The sequence below is a fragment of the Mandrillus leucophaeus genome, unplaced genomic scaffold (genome assembly GCF_000951045.1).
Source record: "Mandrillus leucophaeus isolate KB7577 unplaced genomic scaffold, Mleu.le_1.0 Scaffold1200, whole genome shotgun sequence".
Classification (NCBI taxonomy): Eukaryota; Metazoa; Chordata; class Mammalia; order Primates; family Cercopithecidae; genus Mandrillus; species Mandrillus leucophaeus.
Window position 1 is genome coordinate 152595 of NW_012100322.1, and position 10323 is coordinate 162917.

Below are 10323 nucleotides of genomic sequence, written 5' to 3' on the forward strand. Positions count from 1 at the left end.
TTAGAGAACACCAAGTACCATTCCCATTGTAGAAAAATCAGAAAGCAGATTGCAAAAGTAATACATCATTCATGCATCTATCTTTTCTTTTTATTTATGGGGCTTATTTATGATTTTATTGTTTATATGCCAAATCTTCCTTCATTTTCTTATGGCTTCTCCCTGTTGTGCCATCCTTAGATTTTCACACTTCCAGATGATATAAATAAAGATAAGTATAGATATAAATTTAGATATAGACACCTACATTTAGGCCAGTCCTTCTATATTTATTTACTTGTTCTATGTACAATTTACTTCAGGTCTTTCTTAAACATTTATATCTCCAATTCAGGTGGAATTTATTTTAGGTAAAACTTTTTCCCAGTTTCTTCTGCTGTCTAGCAGGACTTATGATATATTTCTTTCTTCCTTCCCACTTATTTTAAGTGTGATTTTTATCACATGGATCTATTGAGGACTCTGCCTTCAATTTCATTAATATGTCCATCATTAATCCATTAACACACCTTTTTCCATATTCTGATTTGTAATACATTGTAATATGTTACCGGACAAAACCCCTCTAAATTACTGTTCTTTTAGAAAGTGTTTCTAAATATTTTGAAAATAGCTGTTATCATTTGATATAATTTCTCTTTCAAAAATGTGGTACGCATTCCTACTCATCTTAGTACTGGGAGTTCTAGCCAGAGCAATCAGGCAAGAGGAAGAAATAAAAGGCACCCAAATAGAAAGAAAGAAAGTCAAACTATCTCTGTTTACAGACCATGTGATTTATACCTAGAAAACCCCATAGTCTCTGCCCAAAACTACTTCATCTGATAAACACCTTCAGCAAAGTTTCAGAATACAATAACAATGTACAAAAATCAATAGCATTTTTATACACCAGCATTCAAGCTGAGTGCCAAATCAAGAATGCAATCCCATTCGCAATAGCCACAAAAAGAGTAAAATATCTAGGAATACAACTAACCAGGAAGGCGAAAGATCTCTACAACGGGAGTTAAAAACATTGCTCAAAGAAATCAGAGATGACACAAACAACTGGAAAAACGTCATGGATAGGAAAAATCAATTTACTATACTCCAAGGCTGCAGTAACCAAAACATGATGCTGGTACAAAGACAGATATATGGACCAATGGAACAGAACAGAGAGCCAAGAAATAATGCCGCTCACATACCACCATCTGATTTTCAACAAAGTCAATGAAAACAAGCAACAGACAAAGGATTCCCTATTCAATAAATGGTGCTGGGATAACTGGCTAGCCATATGCAGAAGACTGAAACTGCACTCCTTCCTTATACCATATACAAAACTCAACTCGATGGATTAAAGACTAAAATGTAAAACCTAAAACTATAAAAACCCCAAAAGATAACCTAGGAAATACCATTCTGGACATAGACCCTGGCAAGTATTTCATGATGAAGATAACAAAAGCAACAGCAACAAAAACAAAATTGACAAATGAGACTTAAACTACAGAGCTTCTGCATGGCAAAAGAAATTATCAACAGAATAAACAGACAACCTACAGAAATATTTGTGAACTAGGCATCCGACAAAGGTCTAACATCCAGAATTTCTAAGAAACTTAAACAAATTTACAAGCAAAAAACAACCCCATTAAAAAGTAAGCAAAGGACATGAACAGACACTTTACAAAAGAAGATATACATGTGACCAATGATCGTACAAAGAAATGCTCAGCATCACTAATAATTAGAAAAATGCAAATCAAAACCACAATGAGATACTATCTCACACCATCAGAATGGCTATTATTTTTTAAAAGTCAGAAAATAATAGATGCTGGCGAGGTTGCAGAGAAAAAGGAATGCTTATACACTGCTGCTGAGAATGTAGTTCAGCCATTGTGAAAAGCAGTGTGGCGATTTCTCAAAGAACTTAAAACAGAGTTACAATTTGACCCAGCAATCCCATTATTGGATATATACCCAAAGGAATGTAAATTGTTGTACCATTAAGATGCATGCACACATTCATCGTAACACAGTTCACAATAGCAAAGACATGGAAGCAACCTAAATGCCCATCAATAGTAGACTGTGCCAGGCACAGTGGCTCACGCCTATAACCCCAGCACTTTGGGAGGCCAAGGCAGCAGGATCACTTGAGCCCAGGAGTTTGAGACCAGCATAGGCAACTTGCCCAGTTTATGAATTCTGGCCAATTTCTGCCTGAATCACACTTACCAACCTACAGTTGGAGTGTAGGTTTCAATCCTGGCTTCTAGCAGTCAGCGCTACAATTCTGAGAAGAAGAGTTCTTTTTTCCCCTATGTCTGGCTCTGTGACATACTGAACCAAACCAACGAATTAAAAATCACATCACCCGTCACACACTACAACAAACATCTATCATCCCCTCTCCTCCCCTAACCATAATGCTTTACCTATTGGAAACTACATAGGGTGGTGGTGGTGAACAGCTACCACATCTCGAACACTGCTACGTTCTGAATCTTGGCATCACCCCAAAATTCATGTTGGAATCTAATCATGTATAGTATTAAGAAGTGAGACTTTGGGGAAAGTGATTAAGTCATGAGGGCCCTTATAAAAGAGGTTAAAGGGAGCTGCCTTGCCCCTTTCACCATGTGAGGACACCAAAGGCACCATCTTTAAAGCAGAGCAAACCTTGACCAGACACTGAGTCTACTGGTAACTCGATCTTGGACTTCCCAGCCTCCAAAACAATAAGAAAATTCTGTTGTTTAATAAATTACCCAGTCTGTTGTATTTTGTTACAGCAGCCCAAATAGACTGAGACAAACACCTACTATAGGGCAACATTATATAGGACACTTTCTACTTCAAATTCATATAATAACTCTGCAAGACAGATAATATTAATATTATATACATATTAGAGATGAAGAAACTGAAGCTCAGAAAGAATAAGTCACTTTCCCAAAGTTTCTCATTTATTAAGCAGAAGAAGATTGTAACCAGATCCATCTGTTCATTTGTTCCTCTATAACAGGCAACGTGCCCCCTGCCAGCAGCCGCCTCCTTCTTCCAACTCTGTTGTTTTCCAGTAACCTTTAGTATAAACAAATATAAAAAGATAGGGGAGTAGATACTTTTATCATCTTAAAAAATCATTGATTGTGCAGAAGAAATATGAGACCCTGGCTCCCTAGGATGGCACAGATGGCAAGGAAGAGGAATCAGAGTACGCTGCGGTTTTTTGGTTTTTTTCAAATACCTATTTCATATGGTAAAGCATGGGTGTGCCAGAAAGGGAAATGAGGAGGTGTTTCTAAATCCACCTTCTGTCAATTAGCTTTTTTTTCTTTTATCTTCTTAGGTGGTATAACAGTTTTAAGATTTTCTTTTGCGCCTCCGTACTCATATTCATGCAAACTTGGGGAAGGCTATGTCAGACGTTGCTAACCTAATACAACTTTGAACATTGCAACATTCTGTAATGAGGCCCAGTGAGAGCCAGAGACATATATAATGCACACTGACTTTCCCATCCTTCCTCTACACCGCATATGAACCTATTCCACACAGATTATGGAAACTCTAACCCGGGAATTCACAGATGTCAAATGGGAAAAGTTGGCTACATTCACTCAGCCATGATTTTTAAATACGCCTCGCATTCATTTGAGGTTAATTAAGAGGATGAGTTTTGTCATAAGGCCAAATATCTCCTCTAACTAGAAGAAATAATCATTCAGAGCATGTCATTAAAGGCAACAGCAAAGACTTAATGTCACTCCATTCTTTTTATATTTGCTGGTTGTAATTGTCTTTATGTGGGCTTTTTATAATGTTTGGATCAAAGAATTTAAAGAAAAATAAAACAACTAGTATCCATGTTCAGCATCCCTGTTCAGGTATAAATGTGTTCCTAAGGTATTTTTCCTAGGAAAAAAAAAAACTAATTCTATAAAAGAATGCTAAAAGAGCAGAATATAATCTGGGTTATAAATTAGCAGTTTATACTATTAAATGATGAAAATTATTCATTAAAGAGCTAGATACAATTGACAAAAAATACATTTTACTTCTTCTAAGTGTAAACTGGGAAAGAAGATGCTGTTTAAAATGGTTGACTTGGTTCTTCAATAACTAAAACACACTGTTTAGTTCTAGGGGTCATAAAATCTGTCCTTATTGCTGCTGTTATTAGGAATCTTGCATTTGCAACTACAAGTTACTAAAAATATTGAAAGAAATAGCACAGGGTTACAACAGATGCTCAGAGCTGAAATCCTATGCCCAGAAACTGCTGTTGCTTTTGAAATCACCCTTGTCGCTGAGTCAGTTGTTCATGTGCATGTCTGCCAGGGCGCAATGATCATTTTGAGCCAAATTTGGCAGGTGCTGTCTGCATACTCCAAAGTGAGGAGAGAATCTCTCTAAAAATATCTTTCTTCCTTATTCACACAGGCACCATATTATTCTGAGAAGGAATGTATCACTACCAACAGTAGGGTGTGTACGTATTTTTGTTTATTTCTTGTACCATTCCTTTTTCCAAAAAAAATATTTGTGTTTACACCATATTTTTGGATGGAGCACCTAAATGCATCTGATATGTGAATCACAGTACTCAACAGATGTTGAAGGAATTAATGATTCAGCAAAGCGACTCAGACTGTCTTTCCCAGGAATTATATTGCAAATTCTCAACGCCTGAAGCAATTGGCTTATTTTCAAGTACCAGTTCGTTTTTTGTATAATTCCTATTTATTTTCATAATGCTCAACCTTATCTAGATATTTGATGGTAGTTTATGGAAGCACAACTTTGTCAACATAGCTCTGTCCTGCTCACAAAGACCTTCTCCTATACATATCTCCCTAGGATCCTTCTCACTAACTTTGCTCAAACCTTGGCCTCCGCCTCCCATGACCTCCTTATCATTTTACAACAATCCACGTCATTTAAGTCCCAGCTCGAAATTTGTCTCTTGTGAGAATCTTTCCCCAGGACCTGCTGTCCCTTTCCATCTGTTTTCACCCCTCAGCACATATACACTAGGTGTGTGCTAGACACCCTGGTATTTCTAATCTCCTTTCTTTACAGTTGTTTTCAAACTGTTTATGGTGCACATATATTTTATATCTCCTTAATTACGAGTGCCTTCAGGAAAGCACCTGTTCTATGTTTTGGACACAGTCCCACTTCCCCATAGAGTCAATTTTCTTATGTTGTATACAGTAAAAACTCAGTGAAGGCATCACCATTCAGAGATCACGCTTCGCAATTTTTCAGCCAAAGCTCAAAGCAGTTTTTTCTTCTTAGCCATCTTCGGGCAATTTATACAAGCCTCTGAGTCTCTATCTTTTATATCTGGCACTTCATTATTACACATTTTTCACTTTGGCTGTATATGCCAAATGTTGATCTTCCACAAGGCTGTCCTAACAGGACCTAGCAAGTAAGCAAGTAATTTTATGTCAAAGTGTTTGTGTGTGTGTGTGTGTGTGTGTGTGTGTGTGTGTGTGTGTCTTCTACGTCTAGAGCTTCTTTCCACTTGTCCAAGAATAGACTTTTCAAGGAAAAGACGTAGCTTCATAAAATCATCTTTACTGTAGGAGCAAAACAGACCTCCTTTGAACTTTATTATTGTACAGGGTAGAAAATCAACCACTGTCCTGCTACAAGTTCTCAGATGATAATATTAAAAGAACTTGGTAAGAGCTTTGTAAGGTAAAGTGCTCAGATTTTTTTTTCTAATGTCACAAGAAGCCACGAGAGTATCATAAGTAGAGTGGGGCTTTCTTAAAGACCACCCGGGCTGCAGGGGGGAGAACAGACAGAAGGAGAAGATGAGGATTTCAGAAGGAGACCATAGAGTAGTCCACATAAGAATGGCTTGGACAATTATGCCTTAAAGTATAATAGCTTTATCTGTTTTTTTAAAAAACAGAATGGATGCTCAATGTAAAAAGTTTGAATAATACAGGAAACATTCACTCCTGCTTCCTGGCAACGCACAACTTGGGTGGGAATCTCCAAGCTTCAGCGGCATCATGGGCCTTCTTACACCTCTGTGTGTACTGATCCTTCTGGCTGGAATCCCCTTCCAGATTTATCCAAACTCCCTTCTCTCCCTGGTAAATTCATACACATCCTACAATTAGTCCAAGTTCCTTCAAAGCTGTCCTTGTATGTCTTCCCCTCACCCTCCATCTTTCCCTAACCAGACAGAACCACTCCCTCCTCCACCTCCCATAAATCTTCACTCAGGCCTCTGAAAGTACTCCTCTTATAATTTGCTGTTTATGAGTCTCTCTCCTCCACTGAATTGTAAGTTCTAGGAGGGCAGGGGCCAAATCTTATTTATCTTTACATCATGAGCATAAACGCCAGGGCACAGTTTGCAGCCTAACCTCACAGCAGGAGAAGATATATCATCTCTGTTATTATATGGAGAGGTAGCATAATATGGTAGTATAACTCTGGAGGCAGATTTCCTAGGTTCTAACCTGGCTCTGCCTTTACCAGTTGTGACTTTGGACAAATTAATTAACCTCTCTTTGCTTCAGTTTTCTCGTGTGTAAAATGGAGGTAATAATAGTACCCATCTCATTATGTGATAGTATGACGATTTAATAAGGTAGGATGTTTAAAGATCTTGGGAGAGTACCTGACACTAAATAAATGTTTAAAAATATTTGAAAAGTAACTACGATTCAAACCTACCTCTATATCACACCATTCAAAAGAGAAGAACAGGCAGCTCACATTGAAACTCTTGAGTCTGCTTTTTTCTTCCAACAGTTTTTACCAGGTATTTGTCCAGTTAGCACATATAGAGATCTAATATAGTTCCCTGTGCTTAAAACAAATTTGATAAATGGAATTGATTTTAAAGATGACTGAGTTTAAGCTTCTCATTTAATGGGTAAGAAAACCAAGATGAAGTGGTTTTCTGAGGGCACAGGGCTCATTCACGACATTGTTTCTCTTGCCAACCCAGTGTTCTTTCTACACATTCTCAGACAATACCAGAAAGCGTAAGCATTGTTAAAATTATTTGGAAGAAATCTCAGCAAAACTTGTGCGAGCACAGGGCCTAGACTGATTAAGCAACTGTTCTTATGCAAAACAGATATCATTATTTTTTAACCAAAGTTGGATTCCACTCCTTCTTGTGAACTATTGTGCCCTTCTCCTTGGATAAAAATTACCATGAGTTTTAGAAAACACCTCAAATTGCTTAATGAGTGGCAGGAAGAATTACAGAATGTAAAATTGCCTTTGTGTCATCTGGGGAGAATTTCTTCGATGCTGTGCTTCCAATGGGAAAGGGCAGATGATTGTTCATATTACAACAAACATGGGGATACCATGGAACAGAATGCAAAATGTGCGTGCCTTTTGTTTTGCATTAAAAGTGACACTGCAAAGAAATTTCTCACTTTTGAGGTGGACGCTTCAGGCAATACCTCCATCCTCTGGAGATCAAGTTCATACCTTCTGCCCCTAGGGGTACTTCAATAGGACATTTTAAGATTCAATGAAACAGTACAATTAGTTATTTACTGGGAATATGCACAAAATGCCTGAAAATATGTAAGTACTTAAGTCTGCCTGAAGACCTGTGGGAGGCTTCCCAGGTGTTGGTGCCTCCCTAAATAACTGTAATTAGGCCACTACACTTTAAACATACAGAATTACTAACAGTTTTTACTTAATCTAGTTAAAGCCACATTTTACTCAGAATGTGTTTGTTTCTTTAACATTTTAGAGCACCTGCTATTCAACAGGCAGTGTTCTAAACAAGCACCTCTTTAAGCACCACTCACATGTATTCTTTACTTTAAATAGGCTGCTGGCATTGTAAATAACTGCTTTCAAGCAAGGATATTATTTCTGATGCACATATTTTGATCTGGTCATATCCAAAATCTACTCCTCCATACCATTACCAAATTCTACTGCCATCAGATCAATATACTTAGGCAATAAAGATGTGTCAAAAGGAAGAATGCAAGCCCAACAAATATGTACTGAAAATCCACTGTGTCCTAGAGCCTTTGCTACACATTGGAGTTACAAAGGCAAATAAAACACTGATCTTCCCCTCCACGAGGGCACAGTCGTAGTGAATGGCAGTTGCTTCATCAACCCTGTTTTCCCTCCTCTTCTTCTGTTAACAGAACCTCTTTGGGGCTATAAGTCATGTGGTCTCAACTCTATCCCCAAAGTGCTCTTCTGTCTACACACAGTGATTGGCTTCAGAGATGAGCATGTGACCCAAGTAAGGTGAATCAGAGATCTGATTTGGGGAACTGAAATACACACAGGGCAAGAAGCTTTATGCCCCTTTCACAATCCCAGGCACTGAAGACCATCCATGCATGTAAACTTGGAGCAACTGGTAACCACTTTGTGAGGCGAGAACCTGCCTACCAAGGAAGGAAAACAGGAAATGAGAAAGGCTGTACTAATTTACATTATCACCAACAGTGTGTAAGTGTTCCCTTTTCCCCACATTCTCACCAACAGTGTGTAAGTGTTCCCTTTTCCCCACATTCTCACCAATGCTTATTGTCTTTTGTCTTGTTTTTTATAATATCCATTCTAACTAGAATCAAGGGATATATCTTGGATTTGATTTGTATTTCCCTAATGATTAGTAATGTTGAGCATTTTTTAATATACCTGTTGGCCATTTGTATGTCTTCTCTTAAGAAATGTATATTAAGGTCTTTTGCTCATTTTTTTCATTTTTTATTTTTAATTTTGTGGGTACATTGAGGTATGATACAGGAGCAAAGAGGAAATTATTTAGGTAGTTAGTGAAGGTAAGGGAGTCCTCGGTAAGGCTTCCCTTCTAACAAAAAGCAGCCCCAAATCATTTCTTTTCTGACAAAGAGCAGCCTGTAAAATCGAGCTGCAGACATAAATAAGCAAGCTGGAAGCTTGCATAGGTAAATGCCCGCAGCTGTACCAACAGGAAAAGGCTACCTGGGGGACATGCAAGTTCAACATGTAGGTTTCCTCTTCCCTTTTATTTGTGGCCACGCGTGCAGTAAAAAGGCAGGCAACATGGAGCTGGCCAGGTAGAAACCCTTCTGCATAATAAAAGATTAGGGTGGGATGGCCAGCTTCTTCCTGAGCTATGCAAACAGCACACCTGGTCTGACCAATCTCTTGGGGCCTATGTAAATCAGACACCGCCTCCTCAAGCTCGTCTATAAAACCCCGGGCACTTCACCACAGAAACGGAGGACTGACCCGGGAGCCCCTCTCTCTCTGCAAGAGAGCTAGTCTCTTTTCTCTTTATTTCCCCTATTAAACCTCTGCTCTTAAACTCACTTCTTGTGTGTCCCCGTCCTCAATTTCCCTGGCATGAGATGATGAACCTCGGGTATTTACCCCAGACAATGATGCCACTTCAGGTAAATATGTTTATGGGGTGCATGGGATATTTTGATACAGGCATACAGTGTATAATAATCACATCAGGGTAAATTAGGTATAAATCACCTCAACCATTTATCCTTTGTATTATAAACCATCCAATTATACTCTTTTAGTTATTTTTAAATGTACAATTAAATTATTATTAACTATAGTCACTCTCTTAGGCTATCAAATACTAGATCTTATTATTTCTTCCCATTTTTTGTACCCATTAACCATCCCACATCCCCCCTACCTCCCCACCACACACATTCTACCCTTCCTAACCTCTGGTAACCACAATTCTACTCCATGAGTTCCAGTGTTTTCATTTTTAGCTCCCACAAATAAGTGAGAAAATGTGAAGTTTGTCTTTCTGCACCTGGTTTATTTCACTTAACATAATGTCCTCCAGTTGCATCCATGTTGTTGCCAATCACAGGATCTCATTCTTTTTTTATGAATGAATAGTAATTCATTGTGTATGTGTACCACATTGTCTTTATCCAGTCATCTGTTGATGGGCACCTGGTTGTTTCCAAATCTTGGCTTTTGTGAATGGTGTTGCAATAAACATGAGAGTGCAGATATCTCTCCAATATACGAATTTCCTTTCTTTTGAGGTATATACCAAGCAGTGGGATTGATGGATTATCTGATAGCTCAATTTTTAGTTTTTTGAGGAACCTCAAAACTGTTCTCCATAGTAGTTGTGCTAATTTACATTACCACCAACAGTGTAAGAGGATTCCCTTTTTTCCACATCCTCGCCAGCACTTGTTATTGCCTGTCTTTAGGATAAAGGCCATTTTAACTGGGGTGAGATGATATCTCATGGTAATTTTGGTTTGCGTCTCTCTGTTCATCAGTGATGTTGAACACCTTTTCTTTTTTTTTTTTTTTTTTAAATTT